The sequence below is a fragment of the Palaemon carinicauda genome, chromosome 35 (assembly GCF_036898095.1).
Source record: "Palaemon carinicauda isolate YSFRI2023 chromosome 35, ASM3689809v2, whole genome shotgun sequence".
Taxonomy (NCBI): Eukaryota; Metazoa; Arthropoda; class Malacostraca; order Decapoda; family Palaemonidae; genus Palaemon; species Palaemon carinicauda.
The window spans coordinates 44,167,401-44,176,575 of NC_090759.1; positions in this window are offsets into that span (position 1 = coordinate 44,167,401).

Genomic DNA, 9,175 nt, shown 5'->3' on the forward strand with positions numbered 1-9,175 from the left:
AAAACTTTGGAATAAATGAAATACATTCGAAGCGTGTTTGATTCATCCTCAAGTTGATCAGATAAAGTTAATGACAAGTTCTGAAGAAAAAAAAAAGTGTGCGGAAAAATTCTTTAACATACATTTCAAAATTGTATTTCAATTTTATTTTAAAAAAAAAATTACGGACAAAAAAACTGTCTATAAAGACCTCAGCGTGAAAAAAAAAATCCTGTCCAGAAAATAAATGGCGAGTTAAATAATAAAAGATAAATAGAATATATGTAAATGACATATACTGTACTCGTAAACTATAAAATCAAATCAATTTCAGCTCAACAACAAAGCCTTTGTGTTAGATCTGGAGTTCCACTTATTCAACTATCTAATTAAGAAGATCATTCTCCAATTTGGTCACGTGGCGAAGGAAATTAGACAAATCCTATCTGCACTACTGATTGATTATGTGGTATTTCCTATTGGAATAGGATTAGCCCTGTGTTGTTTGACCAATATAACGTTGATAATGTCTTGTCCCGCTAAGCTATCAGAACTGGTTCGACTGGATGGCCAAAGTATTCAAGACAATAAATTGTCTATCGATAACAAAGCCACATCGTGTTACAATACCACGAAACTTGCTTGCAGACCTATGAATTCAAGTTATTGATACCACCATACGGGTAGGACCTACATTGCACCTCACACAATGTTTACGAAATAAAGCTCCCATTTGGGTTAATAACTGCAGTTATCCTTGGATATTACTTGAACGCAAGGAGGTTAATTGAGGAATTTGCAGTCATTCCGGCTCTTAGCTCCACCATCTTTGCAGTCTTCTACTTTCTTCCACTCCCACTTCTTTTATTTCATCATGCGGTCCAACCTGCTTTAACTTATATTTCATAGTGCCTACAATTATACACCGACGATTTAGGGGTTCGCTTGTCCCAATACCTGGTTATTTTGGTCAAAATCTATTAATCAAATCTTATCAAATCAAGTCCACTTATTGGAGCCAAGTTGACTGTAGGTTCTAAAGCCTTTAAATCATTAAATATGCAGTTGTGATATTAAATGTCCGCCTGTAAATCTTGCAAGAAGAGATATATATTTTTCCTATTGTCTGAGTCCTTCGATATATTGAAATTGACAAATGGCAATGACTTGGGACTATTCAGCCAAACTTCAAGATGTGTCACAATACGTGTCTGTACAGTATAGCCAACAAATGTGAGTCCTGCAGCGAACATTTGTTGTACTGTGACTGGATGAGAAGAAAACGAATTTAAGCATTAATGTGCCAATAACCTTGAGACATTAAGTCAAATTAGAGAAACACTTTGCCAACCTAAGCAAGAAGTTCACACACAATATATACATATATATACATACACACACACACATATATATATATATGTATATATATATGTGTGTGTGCATATATATGTATATATATACATATATACATATATATATATGTGTATATCATTATTATTATTATTATTATTATTACTATCCAAGCTACAACCCTAGTTGGAAAAGCAAGATGCTACAAGCCCAGGGGCCCCAACAGGGAAAAATAGCCCAGTGAGGAAAGGAAATAAGGAAATAAATAAATGAAGAGAACAAATTAACAATAAATCATTCTAAAATAAGTAACAACGTCAAAACAGACATGTCATATATAAACTATTAACAACATCCAAAACAAATATGTCATAAATAAACTATAAAAAGACTTATGTCCGCCTGGTCAACAAAAAAGCATTTGCTCCAACTTTGAACTTTTGAAGTTCTACTGATTCAACCACCCGATTAGGAAGATCATTCCACAACTTGGTAACAGCTGGAATAAAACTTCTAGAGTACTGCGTAGTATTGAGCCTCGTGATGGAGAAGGCCTGGCTATTAGAATTAACTGCCTGCCTAGTATTACGAACAGGATAGAATTGTCCAGGGAGATCTGAATGTAAAGGATGGTCAGAGTTATGAAAAATCTTAAGCAACATGCATAATGAACTAATTGAACGACGGTGCCAGAGATTAATAACTAGATCAGGAATAAGAAATTTAATAGACCGTAAGTTTCTGTCCAACAAATTAAGATGAGAATCAGCAGCTGAAGACCAGAATGGAGAACAATACTCAAAACAAGGTAGAATGAAAGAATTAAAACACTTCTTCAGAATAGATTGATCACCGAAAATCTTGAAAGACTTTCTCAATAAGCCTATTTTTTGTGCAATTGAAGAAGTCACAGACCTTATATGTTTCTCAAAAGTAAATTTACTGTCGAGAAGCACACCTATAATTTTGAAAGAGTCATGCGTATTTAAAGAAACATTATCAATACTGAGATCCGGAGCCACCGTCCTTGACCTACTTACAATCATACTTTGAGTTCTGTTAGGATTCAACTTCATACCCCATAATTTGCACCATGCACTAATTCTAGCTAAATCTCTATTAAGGGATTCACCAACCCTAGATCTACATTCAGGGGATGGAATTGATGCAAAGAGAGTAGCATCATCTGCATATGCAACAAGCTTGTTTTCTAGGCCAAACCACATGTCATGTGTATATAGTATGAAAAGTAATGGGCCAAGAACACTACCCTGTGGAACACCGGATATCACATTCCTATAATCACTATGGTGCCCATCAATAACAACTCTTTGAGATCTATTACTTAAAAAATCAATAATAATGCTAAGAAACGACCCACCCACTCCCAACTGTTTCAGTTTGAAAACAAGGGCCTCATGATTAACACGGTCAAAGGCAGCACTAAAATCAAGGCCAATCATACGAACTTCCCGACCACAATCAAGGGATTTCTGTACAGCATTGGAGATTGTGAGAAGGGCATCACATGCTCCAAGGCCTTTACGAAAACCAAATTGCAAACTAGGGAGTAGATGATTACCTTCAGCAAACCTATTAAGACGTTTTGCCAGAAGACGTTCAAAAACTTTAGATAATATGGGAGTTATGGAAATTGGGTGGTAATCAGTGGGATTTGAGCTACCACAAACACATTTGCATAGAGGAGTAACATTACCAATTCTCCAACTAGTGCTAAAAGCTCCTCTTCTTGCTAACTTGCGCAAAATAACAGATAACTTTGGAGCTAAGAAATCTGCTGTCTTTATAAAAAACAAAGGTAAAATACCATTTGGGTCTACACCTCCATAAGCATCAAGGTCCACCAACAGAGCTTTAATCTCACGAGATCGAAAAGCTAAACTAGTTAGTTTAGCCTCAGGAAAACAGGAATGAGGAAGTTCAAGTTTTTCATTACTCTGTTTACTGTCAAAAACATCAGCCAAAAGTATATATATATGAATTTCCAGTGAGCAGTGGAGTACTCCAAGGTAATGTGTTGTCACCTATCTTGTATATTCTCATGGATTTTGTAATGTGTAGAACAGTCGGAGATGGTGGAGAAGGATTGGACTGGACTGGATTGCTGATAGGAAATTAGTAGACCTAGATTATGCTAATGATACTGTCCTTGTTAGCAGAACACCAAAGGATTTTTAATGCTTGTTTACCAGAATGCATGATATATCACACGAGGTTAGGCTCATGATTAATAGATGAAAGACAGAGATAATGAGAACGGAATAGGCAATGGAGGATGAAATATCATGGGAAGGAGAAAGGAATAATGAGGTAGAATCATGTAAGTAATTAGTAAATAGGATCTCCAATACAGGGTCTTAAGAATAAGAGTTTAGTGAAAGATTGAAAAAAGCAAATCAGACAATGGCTAGGTTAGGTAAATTTTGGCAATCAAATCGCCTGAAGTTACATATAGAAATCAGACTTTATCTGTTTAGTGAGATCGGTGTTACTCTATGGACATAAGTCATGGTATAACAATGAAACAATCTCCAATAGATTTAGTAGATTTGATAACAAAGCCCGGAGAAGAATATTGGAAGTTAAATGGCAGGGCAAGATTAGAAATGAAACTATAAGAGAGATTACTAGAGTGCCATAAGTGGATTAGATCATGGTGAGGGGGTAGTTTGAGATGATTTGGACATGCTTTTCGCATTCCCCAAGAGGGATTAGTTAACCCAAAGCTCCGCTGGGCTCCACATAGCACTATGAGAATTAGGAGACCGAGGCCTGCGTGGCTGAGGAATATGAAGTGCGAAGTAGGAGATTCTGAATGGAGAAGAATTGATTTAAAAGCTCAAGATAGGGACAACTAGCAAAATCTGAGGTGTAGGAGTAGATGATGATCATGATGTGCACAGAGGCCTAATAAAGAAAAGACTGGAAATGAGGGTAAAATATAAGAAAGATGACATAAATCATTTGTAAACACAATCTGACTAAAATTGAGGAAACATTAAAGAAAGGAAGAAGCATGAAATTGATGAAAACAAGACTTGGAATACGGTGCCAGCAGATGGTTGCTTCAAAGGATGAAAATTTAATATTTTCAGCCAAAGAGACAGAGTGATGAAAATTTCAGAGGATTTCTATACAATAGTGATATAAGATATAACTTTTCCAATAGAAATAATGAAACACCTCGGTCGGTACCAAGTGTAACAGTAGCAAAAATAAAGCATTAAAAGGCATGAAAAAAAGGCAAAGATACAGAAGATGGCCTAACAATTGATTTCATAATAGATGAATAGATGGAGATTTCACAGTACAGTCGTAAAAGTCGCCGAAATTTTTAGAAAATGTCTGGAAGAATGCTCTACACCTACAGCTTGGAAAAAAACTTTATTATTATACTAATTCACAAAAGGGGTGCCACCAAAGACCTGAAAAATTACTGGCCAATAAGTTTACTCTTAATATGTGAAATATTTACAAAGATAATTTTAGGCCGAATAGAAACACAGCTAAATTAATTAACCAATAGAGCAGTCAGACTTTAGCAGCGAGTTTCAACAAGTGACCATATCCAAGTAATTAATCAGCTAATGGAAAAACCAACAGAGTATGACAAACCACTATGTATGCCATTTATAGAGTAGGAGAAAACTTTTGATTCTGTCAAAATTTCAGCAGTAATGGAAGCTCCACAAAATCAAGGAATAGAGGAATCTTATGTTAGAACACTTGAAGATACCTATATGGAAAGTAAAGTAGTCCTGAAACTCCATAAAGATAGTGAGAAAATTTCAATTGAGAAAGGAGCTGGACAGGGAAACCCCATCTTTTCTAAATTATTAACAGCATACCTAGAAGAAGTTATTTAAAATCTAGATTGGGATTATTTAGAATTTAACAGTAATGGGGAATATCTCAACTAATTAAGATATGCAGATAACATTGTTCTGCTATGTGAATCATGGGAGGAATTGCAAAAGATGATGTAAGATTTGAATAGACAAAGCAGAAATGAAGGACTGCAAATGAATATGAGTAAAACTAGGATAATGTTCAATGAAAATGCAGAGACAACTGAGAAGGGTTATGGACAAACCTTTAGAAATTGTTAATGAATATACATACTGAGGACAGACAGTAAATGTTTCTCCAGGAAATGATACCGAAATTAAGAAAAGGATAAGCATGGGATGGAGAGTTTTTGGTTAATAAAATGAAATTACGAAAAGAAAAAGAAATATGTTGTTTTCTCTAAAAAGAAGTGTTCAATCAGATGGTCTTACGAGTACTACCATACGCATCAGAAACTTGGAGACTTATTAAAGCCTTAAAACATAAGCTAGTTACAGCTCAAGGAGCTATGGAAAGAATAATGATGGGAAGAACACTAAGAGAAAGAAAAAGAACAACATGGATACGTGAACTAACTAAAGTAGAAGATATTCTAACATGTAAGAAAAAGAAATGGATATAGGCAGGATATATGAGGAAAATGAAAGATAATAGATGGACAATAAGAATAACAGAATGGGTCCCCAGAGATTACAAAAGAAGCAGGGGAAGGAAGAAAAGACGATAGATTGACGAGAAAATTTTCGAGTACAGACTGGCATAAAAAGACCATAAACACACACGAGTTGAAGGTCATGTCAAAGGCCTTTGACTTGCAGTGGACTAGTTACGCCTGATGATGATGATGAAAGTATATATACTGTATATATATATATATATATATATATATATATATATATATATATATGTATATATATATATATATATATATATATATATATATATATATATATATATATACATAGACAGATAGATAGATAGACATATATATATATATATATATATATATAGACAGATAGATAGATAGACATAATATATATATATATATATATATATATATATATATATATATATATATATATATATTAGGTAGCTGGACAAAATTTAAATATTCATAAAATTGTGTCAATCCTTTGAAGGTCAAAATTCTCTTACATATTTTTTACACAAGTTTGGGCAGATAGGAATATGAGAAGCCTTCCCCCACCCCATTCACATGCTGAAATTTAGATAACGATAAAGGTATAATTATGGAGGTATAGATTCAGAAAGACTACGGTAGATAAATATCGCTATCAATCTTAGTCTTCACTGCCGGATCAAACAATCCAACCCCTTAGATATGTTTAAAATATTCATAACACAGACACAGACGTTATATATATATATATATATATATATATATATATATATACATACATACATACATACATACATACATAACTATATATATATATACATATATATATATATATATATATATATATAGATAGGTATATATATACACACACACACACACATATATATATATATATATATATATATATATATATATATATTCTGCACATATATAAATGTATATTTATAAAATATTCATGTATATATTATATATGCATGTGTACCGACCGATATATATATATATATATATATATATATATATATATATATATATATATATAAATTTATATATATATATATATATATATATATATAAATGTATCTTTATATAATATATATGTATATATTTTATATGCGTGTGTACCGATATATATATATATATATATATATATATATATATATATATATATATATATATATATATATATGTGTGTGTGTGTGTCTGTGTGATGAAAATAATCACAATAACGTGTTCAAATGGAAATCAATTTCTACCACACATTGGGATCAATCCCTAGTCTCGTCAAATGAAAAGCAAATTAGATGTCAATCCTGACACCAGACTCAATACCACTGTCTTACATACGAGCAAGTTTTATCCAAGTTCGTGGCCACTCATGTGAGCCAATATTTGAACGCGATATTGTGTTGATTTTTATCATAAGTTGACTTATCGGGCGTGTCAAGAACTTGGGTAAAACTTGCTAATATGTAAGAAAATGGTCTCGCTAGGGAAATCCTTAAATGCAACTAGCAATAAGGTTGCTAGTGTTTAGTGTTTCTAGTGGCATGATTGATAGCTACCTCGCCTTTCATAAGAAGAAATAACGGTTTCATCCCAAAGAGAGGTAGGTATATATATATATATATATATATATATGTATATATATATATATATATATATATATATATATATATATATATATATATATATATAAATTATATATATACGTGTATATACATATGTAAATTATATATATGTATATATATTCATATATATAAAGTATATATATATATATATATATATATATATATATATATATATATATATGTGTGTGTGTTGGATTTGTCTCTACATTAAGCTTTAAATCATTATTTCTCGGCTAATAATCTCCTACTTCATGATTCATAGTCCTCAGCCATGTAGGCTTGGTGCTTCCAACTCTCCTAGTGCTTTGTGGAGCCCAGTTAAAAGTCTGGTAAACTAATCTCTCTTGGGGAGTGCGAAGAACATACCTAAAGCATCTCCATCTACCCCTCACCATGATCTTATCCACATATGACATTCGAGTAATTTCACCTATGGTTTCGTTTCTAATCCTGTTCTGCAATTCAACTCCCAATATTCGTTCTCAAATCTACAAAATCTGTTGAATATTCTTTTATTGTGATACCACGACTCATGTCCATACAGTAACACCGATCTCATTACACTGATATAAAGCCTGATTTAATAAGGGATTTCAAACGATTTGATTTCTAAATTTTACTTAACCTAGTCATTGTTTGATTTTTTTCAATCTTTCATTAAACTTAAATTCTAAAGATCCTTTATTAGAGATCCTAGATATTTAAATGATTGCAACTCATTAATCCTTTCTCTTTCCAATGATATTTCATCCCGCATTGCATATTCCTTTCTCATTATCTTTGTGTTTCTTCTATTTCTCTAGAGCCCAACCTTATGCGATATTTCACGGAATTTGGTAAGCAAGCTTTGCAAGTCCTGTGGTGTTCTGCTAATAAAGAGAGCGTCATCAGCATACTCTAGGTCAGCTAATTTCCTTTTACCAATCCTTCTCCCCCATCCCCAACTGTTCTATGCGTTACAAAATCCTTGAGGAGGATAAACAGTAGGCTATTATCTGAAAACACATTCCCTTGGATTATTCCACTGTTCACTGCAAATAGGTGTCAATTGGCGTAGGTGATAAACAATTGTATGTGCATATATATATATATATATATATATATATATATATATATATATATATATATATATATATATATATATATATATACATGTGTGTGTGTGTGTGTGTGTGTATTTTAGAGAGAGAGAGAGAGAGAGAGAGAGAGAGAGAGAGAGAGAGAGAGAGAGAGAGAGAGATTCACAAACAAATTAAAGCCAAAACACCATAGAGGCGTAACTAATGGGAATGGTCCAACAAGCTCATCCCCCAAAAAGAAGACCGTTTATTCAACAAAAATACTACAGATTATCATGATTAGTATTTACATAAATATCCATTACCACAGAATAACGCAATACTGCCGTTGTTGGAGAGAGAGAGAGAGAGAGAGAGAGAGAGAGAGAGAGAGAGAGAGAGAGAGAGAGAGAGAGTATAAGGTTGGCCCGCTGGTAACAGCCTACGTCAATGCCATGCAAAGGATTTGCTTCAAGTACGGGTGATGGAAGGGTCGACTTTCACTCTTGTTCATAACGATCCGACCCTAACCATGTGCAGTACGATGCCTTTCTAGTAACCATTAGGGTATACCCCTCCCTCTTGTCCTTAGTACCACTGAGTCATGGTTTCATCATGTTATGTACTGAAGGCCACAAAGAATTTCCGAA